Genomic DNA, 13,341 nt, shown 5'->3' with positions numbered 1-13,341 from the left:
ACTTAACAAAACTATAGGGTATTTATACACTGGGAAACTAAGGGGGGAATAGAAGGCAGGTGCAGGGGTGTTACTCACCCCTCGATCACTCGATCAGTCCAGATATTGTCAGATCTGGACTGATCATTTCATTCAGACTCACATTCCTGATGCACTGAAAATCCCAAATATAAGCACACATGCACAACTATTAATTTTTAGTTCCACCACCAGAGGTTGCTGTCATTACAATATAATCTTCCCATGTCCCTAATTATTTTAATCAGTTTTAATCACACAAATAATGCTGTGACATTAACAAAACAAATGTTGCTACTTTAACAAAACAAATGTTGCTAACATGTGATACGTATTCTTTAATTCTTAAACATGTATTTATACCAAAAACCACATGTGGGCTTCTAGTTTAAAAACAAACTTAAAAATACTGATTTTGTTCAGGTTTCAGGATCAATGAATGAAATTTAGTAGAGAGTATAGAGTGTGTTATATTTTAGCAGCACCAAGTACAATTGAAAACTCTCTTTATAGCTCAAGTTTATACAGAAATATTTTGGGATGTGTCTCACGCTTACCTGAAGAGTTGGCACTGTGTTGCCATATTCAGCAGCTTGCACGGGGTCACACATACATTGTGGTCCACTTGAAAACCTTAAGTTTAAAAAAGAGAATCAAGTCATCAAGAAGTGATGCATTAATGCACCTTAATATGTAATATAAGTATAAAATACAATTATAACACCAAAAATATGTAACCACACTGATATACAGTGTATATATATACAGTATACTGATCCGAATGATACAAACAGTCCATGAAATGGAAACTGGACACCTTTATTCAACCCACAACGTGTACAGTATAGGTTGGAGTTGTCTAGTAATGTGGTAAATAGAGATCAGTCATTCCCTGTTTTTTTTACACTACAAAAAAGAAATACATTTATTTACAAGCAACACTTTTTTTTATAATTGTTATTTTTTTGTTAGTTGTTTGTGTTAGAAATGTTGTCGAGAAGGACTACTAGATGCGTAACTGAAAGCTGTCTTACTGTAATATATATATATATATATATATATATATATATATATATATATATATATATATATATATCACACACATATACATACATATATATTTATATACACACACACACATATACATACACACACACACACACACACACACACACACACACACACATATATATATATATATATATATATATATATATATATATATATATATATATATATATATATGTACTGTATGTATATTAATAAATCATTCAATCACACTTATTTCTATAGCATATTTAAAACAACACATGTTGACTAAAGTGCTTTACACTAGAATAATTAAAATACAGCCACATTTAAACACAAACATACTAAAAACATAAACCAAAATATACAGTTAAAGGCGATAGAGTAAAAAATTAGTATTTAACTGAGTTTTAAAAGACTCAGTTTTAAAATACAGCCACAATCAAGCACATACACAATAAAACATAAACCAAGATATAATTATAGTGTGTCTAGGTACAGTCATAGGCAACAGAGAAAAGATGAGTTTTTAACTGAGTTTTAAAAGACTCAGTTGTGCCACATGATGTAATGTGGAGAGGCAAACTATTCCAAAGGCGAGAGGCCGCAACAGAGAAGGCACGATCCCCTTTAGATTCGGGGACACTCAAAAGCAGCCTCTGTGAAGGCTTAATGGTCTAGTGGTTTGATATTCATGTAGATGGTCAGAAATATAATCAGGTGCAAGCCCATGCAGACCCTTAAAAACTGTTAAAAGTACCTTAAATTGAACTCTATAGTTAACTGGAAGCCAGTGCAGAGAGGCCATCACAGGAGAAATACTACTGTGCTTCCTGGTGCCAGTCAGGATTCTCGCTGCATTTTGCACTAACTGTAAACGTGAAAATGAAGCGTTTGAAACCCACAAATACAATTAATTACTGTAATCAATTCTTGATTAAATAAAAGCATGAATAACATTCTCCAGATCCTGTGACAGAAAATTTTTGTGCTGGCCCTATGTTGGAAAAAGCCACCTTTTACCACCAAATTTATTTACATGTCAAATTTTAAATCGGAATCAAAAATAACACCCAGATTCCTCGCCTGAGTATTTAAATTAGTTGAAAGGAGCCTAGATGTTTAAGTTTAATGTTTGACCGAATCAGGGGGCCAAACACTACCACTTCAGATTTTGATTCACTGAGCTGGAGAAAGTTAACAGCCATCCATTGTTTGATATCATGAAGACAATCAAACAGAGAATTTAATGCAGAATCATCACATGGCTTCAGGGGGAGACGGATGGTGCCATTTACTAAACTACTGTTGACCACTGACAAAAGACTAGAACTGACAATATCCAGAGCCTGGATCAAAAAGCAAGGGGAAACAATATCTAAAGGCTTCAGATGTTGAACAATGTCCACCAGGTGAGAGAGAATGACAGGCTCAAACTTAATTAAGTGGGAAGAACAAGCGGAGGGACCAAAAAGAGCTTGATTGTAGTCAAGATCAAGATCAAGATCAAGGTCAAAAGAGGGGAAACTAGATCTAATAGTATCGATCTTATCCATGAAAAAATCTAGAACATTTTCATATGCTGTCATTGATTCATCAGGAAATATGGTATCGGCAGCATTGATTATTGTATTTATTGTGCACTATTTACATATATACTGTATATATATATGTAGCCGGTGGGTTGAAAATAATCAACACGGGATACAAAAATATCTTTTTGGGGTTTTATTCTGATGGCTGTTTTATCAAAAAAAACAACAACAACAACAAAAAAAACTGCAGTCGATAGGGCCCTATATATAGTGCATTCAGAAAGTATTCGGACCCCTTCATTTTTTCACATTTTGTTATGTTGCAGCCTTATGCTAAAATGCTTTAAATATTTATTTTTTCACATCAATCTACACTCCATACCCCATAATGACAAAGCAAAAACCAGATTTTTGAAAAAACAAAACAAACCAAAAAAACAGAAAACTGAAATATCAAATTGACATAAATATTCAGACCCTTAACTCAACACTTGAAGCACCTTTGGCAATGATTACAGCCTCAAGTCTTTTTGGGTATGATGCGACAAGCTTTGCACACCTGGATTTGGGGATTTTCTGCCATTCTTCTCTGCAGATCCTCTCAAACACTGTCAGGTTGAATGGGGACCGTCAGTGGACAACTATTTTCAGGTCTCTCCAGAGATGTTCGATTGGGTTCAAGTCCGGGCTCTATCTGGGCCACTCATGTCCTGAGCGCTCTGGACCAGATTTTCATTAAGTATGTATTTTGCTGTGTTCAGCTTTCCTTCAACCCTGACCAGTCTCCCAGTCCCTGCTGCTGAAAAACACCCCCACAGCATGATGTTTCCACCGCCATGCTTCACCGTTGGGATGGTATTGCGCAGGTGATGAGCGGTGCTTGGTCTCCTCCAGACATGATGCTTGGAATTGAGGCCAAACAGTTCAATCTTTGTTTCATCAGACCAGAGAATCTTGTTTCCCACAGTCTCACAGTCTTTTTTGCAAATTCCAAGCGGACTTTCATGTGTCTTACACTGAGGAGAGGCTTCCATCTGGCCACTCTGCCATAAAGCCCAGATGGGTGGAGTGTTGCAGTTGTAGGATTTTAAATGTAAATAATTAGTTTAAGAATCTTGGCCACGTTCGACCACCAAAATAATGTTGGGAAATATATGCAAAATAAATGACAAATGCTTGTACTTTCTTATTAAATTTCAGTTATAATTCAGTTATAATGCATGATAAAACTTTGTAGTAATTAGTTTGTTATTTTTAAACATGGATAATACATTACACGCTATGAAAAACATAATTGTCAGGGTTATCATCTGCATAGGATGCATTCGTTCATATTTTTAGTATAATCCTACACATGGCTGTTTATTTGGATTGTAGTGAAATAAGAAAGTCCATGTCAAATGTTCATGAATTAAGCTTCATGTGAGATGATAAGCCAGAAGCATGCCTCATGATAATAATTTTAAGTGTAGAGAGTTGGTTATATTGAACAATATGGAGGCCTTCACTCTGTAATTTCATGGGTTGCCATGGCCACCATGAGCAAATGGTCTGGTCAGTCATGTAATGAGTAGGGGGTTTATCTGATTAGCACAAAGAAGAGAGAGGGGTTTCACTGTGCCTTTTCCAAGATTCCCCACTAATTTACCATTTACTTGCTGGCACCAGTCTGAATTCTTTATGGCTCAGGGGAAAGTCAGTGTAGATTCTGTATTTAAGTGTGTAGAATTGTTCAGTTTCTCCTAGTTCTCTTCTGCTGCGAAGTCCTACACAGTAATGGTTGGCCTTCTGCAAGTTTTTCCCATCTCCACACATGATCTCTGGAGCTGAACCAGAGTGACCATCAGGTTCTTGGTCACCTCTCTTACCAAGGCCCTTCTTCCCTGATTGCTCAGTTTGGCCTAACGGCCAGCTCTAGGAAGAGTCCTAGTTGTTCCAATCTTCTTCCATTTAAGAATAATGGAGGCCACTGTGCTCTTGGGAACCTTCAATGCAGCCAAAATGTTTTTGTATCTGTAAAATCAAATCTGTACCTTGACACAATCCTGTCTCTGAACTCTGCAGGATGTTCCTTTGACATTATGGCTTGGTTTTTGCTCTGATATGCATTTTCAGCTGTGAGACCTTATATAGACAGGTGTGTGCCTTTCCAAATCATGTCCAATCAACTGAATTTGCCACAGGTGGACTCCATTCAAAGTGTAGAAACATCTCAAAGATGATCCAGAAAAATGGGATGCACCTGAGCTAAATTTCAAGTGTCATAGCAAAATGGTCTGAATACTCATGTCAATGTGATATTTAAGTTTTTTTTTTAATAAATTTGCAGACAAGTTATCAAAAATCCAATTTTTGCTTTGTCATTATGGGGTATGGAATGTAGATTGATGTGAAAAACAACTATTTAAAGCATTTTAGCATAAAGCTGCATCGTAACAAAATGTGAAAAAATGAAGGGGTCTAAATACTTTATGAATGCACTGTATATAAAAAAATTAATTACAAAAAATGGAATACGTAAATGAAATACAAAAATGAAATATGGCTCAATGAAATACAGTATAACGAAATACGGTAGAGGCTAATGTCAAAATTAAACACAAACAGGGCATTAGCCTACCTCATAATACATGCTTATATCATTAATTGCATTTTATGCATTTAAAACATGCTTAAATCACTCAAAGCATCTTATGCATTTTTAACCAGGCTTTAAGGACATGTACAACAGTTTAAAACAATAGAATTCTCATTACACATGTTCTCATTACACATTTTCTCATATAACACGTATTACACTTATTTACTAAACTTAAAAACACTTTGGGCTATGAATCATTAAATAAAATACAACATTTACATACCCAGTGCATGTGCACCAAAACATGGTCAAACTCCACACATGCAATCCATATGCATCCTTCAAAAATAGCCCATATAACAAACACTAAACTTTAACATATGACTCTTGTGAACACATATTTAATGCAGTTTAACAACATTTTGTTTAAAATTTGACATTTACCTAAAGAACTCTCCAACAATGAAAAAAAAAGAAAAATGGGAGCTATTTTGCACCACGCATGTGTTACGTTTAAATGTGTTTTTGAGTGTGTTCATGTGATTATCCTGTCTCCCTCATGTTCATGTGTCTTGTTCTTGTTGGTTTATTGTCTTGTTAACTTGTTATCAGTCTCGTCTTGTTATTGGTTGTCATAGTCATGTGTTTGCCCATGTCCATGTATTTGCCATTGTCTTTGGTCAAGTATTGTGTTGGTGTAATGTTTTTTAAGTCTAGTTGTTAATGTTTGTTTTGTTTTGGATTCACGTTTTTTTAAATAAACGGCACTTGGGTTCTCACTTCATCATCGTCCTTGTCCATTCCTGTGTTCACCCTGTCCTGCCTGTCCTACAACGTTACAGTATGCTCTTACATGTCTAACACGAGAAAGTGCCAGAAAGCAAGCGTCGCAAATCTCTGGTTCTTAAAGGGGCCACGTCCAATTTATGACTAGAGTAACAGTAAATTGAAATGAAATTTCTCCACTTGGCGCGTGCGCGCGCGCACACACACACACACACACACACACACACACACACACACACATATAGGAGTGGTGGTGGCGTAGTGGGCTAAAGCACATAACTGGTAATCAGAAGGTTAGTGGTTCAATCCCCACAGCCACCACCATTTTGTCCTTGAGCAAGGCACTTAACTCCAGGTTGCTCCAAGGGAACTGTCCCTGTAATAAGTACATTGTAAGTCACTTTGGATAAAAGTGTCTGCCAAATGCATAAATGCACATACATATATATATATAAAGACTTTACTATGAACCCTACCCCAATGTAATAACTGTAACCAGAGTACACATTAGTTGTATGTGGTTGTATGGTGCCTTGTGCGAAACCCGCTTCAACACGCACTTAAAGTTGTTGACTGGGGGGGTGGTCTGTGGGTGCCTTGGGCCGCCCTCCCACAAGATGCCGCCGCACCCCCGCAAGGTGCCACCCTGGGCAACTGCACGTTGCACATGCCTAAATCCGCTACTGCTAGAAAACTTTCATCAGAACTCCACACTGAAAATATAAAAGAAGTTCCACTTAAGGTGTTGGAAATATTTTTTTGGAAGGAATTACCATTATAAAACTAGAATTTCAGCCTGATCTCATTATTATTTTAACCTTAATATTTTATGTTCCTTCATAAAAGCCTGTATTATTAAAGATTGTGCTGATACAGTTTAAAGTACATTCTATGTGCATGTAAAATGGCTAGAAATATCATTTTAGCTTAGCGTAAAGCTGACAATATACACAAGTTTTATTTCTATTTCTTCTGCTCCAAACTTACTTCAAACTTACTTCTCTGTCTGCTTGTATGAAAGTTTCTCCACTGTTCAAATGCACTTTGGATCACATCATTTATATGTATAAATGTTTTCCATCTGAAAGGACTAAATATTAAATGAAACAAATGACAATAAAATTCAAAGTAATCTCTTCAGCAATCAAAATACTTTTTGAATGTAACTGTATTCTAATTACCAAATTGTAACTGTAGTGGAATACAGTTACTTATATTTTGTATTTTAAATACGTAATCCTGTTACATGTATTCCATTACTCCCCAACCCTGCATGTAGCATATATTCCTTGACATTTTTTTTAATTTATTTACTTGTTTGTTTCTACTTTTAGCCAAGCTAAAATATACTATATATATATATATATATATATATATATATATATATATATATATATATACAGGGTTGGGAGGGTTACTTTTGAAATTTATTCCACTACAGATTACAGAATACATGCTGTAAAATGTAATTTGTAACGTATTCCGTTAGATTACTCAAGGTCAGTAATTTATTCTAAATACTTTGGATTACTTCTTCAGCAGTGGTAGATTTTTTAACTTGTTTTGACTTTAAAAACTCTGCCAGTACAGTAAGACAAAATACACGTTAAAAATACATTCTCTGAAAAACCTAAATATCTTATGCAGTGTTGTTTCTAAAACAAGATAAATCAAATTGATCTTGTTTTAAGGATTTTTAGATATTTTTACAGGAAAACAATACAAAAATTATTATCAAGAATAACATTTTTGCCCTAATTTCAAAGGTCTTACTAGAAAAAAATAAATTATGATCTAACGTGAATTTTCTTGATAAAAAAATATGTGCATGTAAAATGGCTAGAAATAGCATTTTAGCTAAGCATAAAGCTGACAATTTACACAAGGTTTATTTCTATTTGTTCTGCTCCAGACTTACTTCAAACTTACTTCTCTGTCTGCTTGTATGAATGTAACACATCATAAGAAAGTGTTTCACCGCTGTTCAAATGCACTTTGGATCGCATCATTTATATGTATAAATGTTTTCCATCTGAAAGGACTAAATATTAAATGAAACAAATGACAATAAAATGCAAAATAATCTCTTCAGTAATCAAGAATCAAGAATGTAACTATTCTAATTACCAATGATTTAAATTGTAACTGTAGTGGAATACAGTTACTTATATTTTGTATTTTAAATGCGTATTCCCATTACATGTATTCTGTCACTCCCCAGTACTGTATATATATATATATATATATATATATATATATATATATATATATATATATATATATATATTGTATATGTAGTCTTTAAAGACAATAGGTTGTTTGCATTAAGGGTTAAGTTTTTTTTCTTTAACAAAAAATTATGCATCTATTGTCTGTTTGAAGAGACTGAATTGTTCACCTCAGTATGGAGATTTTAATATGAGTAAGCGATCTTAATCAGGGGTGCAGACCTGCTGCTGGAGGGCCACCTGTATGCAGTTTTTTACTTCAGACCCTACTGACCCTCATACACACCACCCCTAGTGTCTGAAACCAAAGACACCTGCCTTAACTTACTGCCCAGTCAGTCAATGACATAACAGGCAGCATTTTTTGTATGAATGAACCTCTATAGTTTTGGAATAGGAAGTCTAAAATACCCAGAGAAATTTATCCAATATCATTTCCATTCACTGCAGCATTAATGTGTATTATTTTAAGTTACTGCTAATACGTTGGATGAGAGGGTACATAACATTGCTAATGGCCAAACACACGTAATTTCAATTTCACAAAGTTTAAATGTCATCACTGAACCCCCTTTGGTTTTGGGGTCCATAAAGAAAGTAAAAAAAAAAAAATAACTGTATGTAAGTCTTCTGAAAAATCAACATACTGTATATACAGTAGATAGGTAAAAATAAACACACACAAACGAGTCTGTCTTTGGTATTTATTAATTTTAAGATCAGATTATTTACAAAAGATGCACAATTAAGGATAAAAAGCATGTACAAATCACTCAACTTTATAAAATGCAGATAATTACTATGCACTTATTTAGTCGACATTAGACTAAATCTTGTCCTCTCTGACTTCTCTAATGTGTATAAATGTTGATTTCTTGATGTTCAACAGTTCTGCCATCCTTTTTGACTACCACTGCATATGTTTGAATACCATCCTCTATATTGTTGCGATGGTAAGTCATTACAGCATTTGCTGGCATGTGCATGGACCTCTGGATAGTTTGGGTATGGTGTGATGGGACAATCGCATTGTTCACCTAAGAGAAGAATTGGAAAAGCAAGAATTGATTTTATATTAATAAATTTCTACATGTTTTAGATTAGTAGACCTATTATTGGGCTGTAGAAACAGTAGTTGTGTTCCCAGTAATTTACAAACTATAAACATGAGAGATATTATCCTGTTGTGATAAAGTAGAGGTGCACAGTATACTGTTATTCATATACAGAGAAGTAAATGGTTTCTTTTGGTTCATTTGTGCTTCATTGCTGTTTATCACTTTCAGTGTTTACAATGATATAATTTGGGATTTTTAGCCACCATTACCTTCAAAGGCTGCTCATGGTAAGGTTGAACATGATGTGTCGCCCCATAAGAAGGACATGGTTTCCTAATTTAAAAAATTGGGCAATTAAATTATAAGATAAACATTAATGGAACTCGGTATGTTGAAATAAAAGATTAATACAAATTTAAACTTTAGATGTGAATAATGTTCCAAACGGTGAATTTGAGTAAATTATTGGTCTTCCTCCAATCCAAAAATACATTTTTAACTTTATTTACTGACCCACAACTCCAGCAATATTTCACTTCCGGACTCTCTGGCATTTGATTCCCGCAGTACTGACAAAACATTTTGTAAGATGTCTGTAATGATTCAGAATGCACAGTCAATATGAGAAACAGAGGTTGTCTTTTTTTTTCTTTTTTTTTTGCACGTAAGGAATGTGACCTTGGTCAGGGGTTGACGAAGCCTCAGAAAAAGTCTAATTAAAGGTTAATTAACAACAAACAAACATTAGATTATTATTATTTTTTTTTAGATAATCAGGAATAGTTTTGTTAGCATCTACATTTTCACGATTCTAGTTTCAAGTTTGTCTTAAATGTGGACTCAAAACACCTAATAATTATGTTCTATTAAAGGTTCTAAAGAAAACAGTAATAAGCTTTAAGGATATACAGTTCACCATATTTATGCCTATTAATTACTGCTAATTGCTTTATAACTAGACATTTACTTATACAGTACCTTATTTCATTTAAATGTATCTTTATATTTCCTTACTGTCTTTGTCAAGTCTTCCAGCTCCTCTTCAAACATGTAAGCAAACTGGCTGTACTTGTCTTCAACAGAGATTTAAATATAAAGGCTCAAGTTACAACACCCCCACCCCCAGGAATGTTTTTTTATTTTTTATTTATTTGTTATGCATCCTAGAATGAAACTAAAAGTTGCAATTTTACTCAGATGAAGTCAGATAAATACAAAGCCTAACCTTTACAGACACACCCACACAAGCAAAAGCAAACAAACAGTAATAGAAAACAAAACTCAATTACAGAATAAATGTCTTATAATAGAGATATAATTACTAATGTAAATAAATGAAAAACCCCCAATGTTATGTCCATTGAGGTATTGTTGTATGTATACATGTTGCAGTGTTTCTCTTCAATCTCCTTGTTGTTCTCTCCCTCTTCTTTTCTCCATTCTCTCTGTCAGAGTACATTTCTGCAAATTCTAGGCAAAGGGTGACTACTTTGAAGATGCTAAAATATAACACAGTTTTGATTTATTTTGGATTTTGTTTAGTCACAACATAATTCCCATAGTTCCATTTATGTTATTCCATAGTTTTGATGACTTTACTCTTATTCTAAAATGTGAGAAAAAAAAAATGATAATAAAGAATGAGTAAGTGTTTCAAAACTTTTGACCGGTAGTGTATATTGTGTTCCAGTTCCCTATCTGTCACTCACTCGATGTTGTGTCGATGTAGTGACACTAGGGGTCACTCTTGGGAGCCAGAGACACCTCTGGTCTTTGATAAAAGGCCAATGAAAATTGCCGAGTGGTATTTGCATACCACTCCCCTGGACATTCGGGTATAAAAGGAGCTGATATGCTACCACTCATTCAGATTTTCTCTTCGGAGCCGAATGGTCGATGTTTACTGAGCTAACTGTTCATTCACCTCTGCTGGATCTGACGGCGCATTTCAGCAGCTTCTCCCTCCTCTGCACTGGTGCACTGCCGAGAACGCCCCTGGGTGCTTCGGCAGAAATAAGAGAGTATATTTTTCTAAAAGAGTATATTTCTCTAAAAGAGCGGCACACACGGAACGCCTTTTTAAAGACGCGTCTTTTTAAAGATGACTTTCCATTTGTGTGTTATTCCTGGTTGCGGTCGTTATCTCTCAACTTCTGACGGTCACGATCGCTGTCTTTAGTGTCTGGGCGTGACTCACATGGAGACAGCGTTCGTGAATGGATCATGTACTCATTGTGAGAATATGACCAAAGCAACCCACCTCAGCGGCTCCCCGCCTCGGTCCTTCTACCTACGGGTATGAGGCCAGCATGGCTAGCACTGGGGGCGATTTGGGGGCCCCAATGGGACCACCTCCGCCGGGTATCCCCCCACGGACCTCCCATTCCCCAGTACACTCGTCTGCCCTGATCAGGCTTCCGGATGAGTCCGCCGGCTCGTCTCATGGCGAGTTCGACCTCCCGTTCGGAGCCCGCGAAGCTGATGAGCTCTCGAGTGCAGCATCGAAGAGCGGGCTCATCCAGTCAGACACAGAAGCCTCAGCTGGGCTCCCCACCTCGGGTACGGTCGCCCAGTCACAGGCTGACGTGGAAATGATGGACATGTTTTCCCGGGTAGCCGCGAGCGTCGGGCTAGAGTGGAAACCTCCACTCTCCCCTGAACCCTCGCGGCTCGATGAATGGTTCCTGGGTTCGCGGCGCCGCTCACAGCCATGCCCCGCTCCAGTTCCTTTCTTCCCAGAAGTGCACGAGGAGCTGACAAGTTCGTGGGAGGCACCTTTTACTGCCCGGTCCCGATCTTTCAGCTCCCCCGCCCTCACTACCCTCAACGGTGGGGCGGCCAGGGGCTATTCGGTGATTCCCCCAGTGGATAAGGCGCTCGCGGTGCACCTATGTCCATGGAGCGCCGCCACCTGGCGCGGGCGCCCAAAGCTCCCGTCCAAGGCCTGTAGGTTTACATCATCCCTGACGGCCAAAGCCTACAGTGCCGCTGGACAAGCCACCTCCGCCCTGCACACCATGGCTCTCCTGCAAGTCCACCAAGCCTAGGCGCTAAAGGAACTGCACGAGGGTAGTTCCGCCCTGGATTTGATGCAGGAGCTGCGCTCGGCGACTGACCTCGCTCTCCGGGCGACGAAGGTCACGGCGCGGTCTCTCGGGCGTGTGATGTCCACCTTGGTGGTCCAGGAGTGCCACCTTTGGCTCAACCTAGTCGAGATGGGAAAGGCCGACAAGGCACGGTTCCTTGCTGCCCCATTTCCCAGGTTGGCCTATTCAGCGACACCGTAGAGGACTTTGCCCAGCAGTTCTCGATGGTGAAGCAGCAGACGGAGGCTATCAGGCACATCCTACCCCGGCGCGACTCAAGATCCTGCACCCCGCCTGCTCGTCGCCAAGTGTGTCCTCCTGCGGTGACTGCACTGGTTCCACCGCAGCCCGCCCCTTTGGCCTGGCCTCGCCGTGGAGCCCACCGCAGGAAGCAGACGCTACCCATCTCACGGCCGGCCGCCAAGAACCCATGAAAGACTTCGAAGTGCCCCAGATGGGCGGCCCAGGGACGATAAAACCCACTGCCTTGGAGCTGGTAGGCAGACCACTCCATCCCCCGGTGGAGGGCTGGGAAAAGAATCTTTTGTTGCCATTTCATTTCATTTCGCCGCATGCCCAAGTGGCTGCGGTACCCAATAGTTCAGCAAAAGAGCGGTTTCCTCGTTCCCTGGGTCACATACGTCCGTCATCACGACCACCTTCCACCATCTCATTTTTGCAGGTTTGGCGCTCCAGCGGCGGTCTCCCCGCCCCTGCGTGCCCAGCTGTGGCACAAATACGCCCCCGATGTGACAGTCTCCACGGGTCACGGGGACAGGTCTCTTCCTCCCCCGTCCCAGGCTGTTCCGGGGTGGTCACAAGGAGCCAGGTAAGTGCTTCGATGTCCCTGAACTCAGCATGGCCACAACATGGCGTGGCACCTCAGGCTCCGCCCCGCCGCGATGCCCCACCCACTGGTACATCCAACGAGATTGTCCCCTTGGTCCCCCTCGCCCGGAGCTTGGAGGCGTGGTTCACGCTTTCCAATCTGTCTCGATGGCTGATCCGGACCGTCCGACT

This window comes from Myxocyprinus asiaticus, chromosome 15 (assembly GCF_019703515.2).
Source record: "Myxocyprinus asiaticus isolate MX2 ecotype Aquarium Trade chromosome 15, UBuf_Myxa_2, whole genome shotgun sequence".
In the NCBI taxonomy this organism is placed as follows: Eukaryota; Metazoa; Chordata; class Actinopteri; order Cypriniformes; family Catostomidae; genus Myxocyprinus; species Myxocyprinus asiaticus.
The sequence above is the reverse complement of the archived record's forward strand: the minus strand, read 5'-3'. Positions refer to the sequence as shown.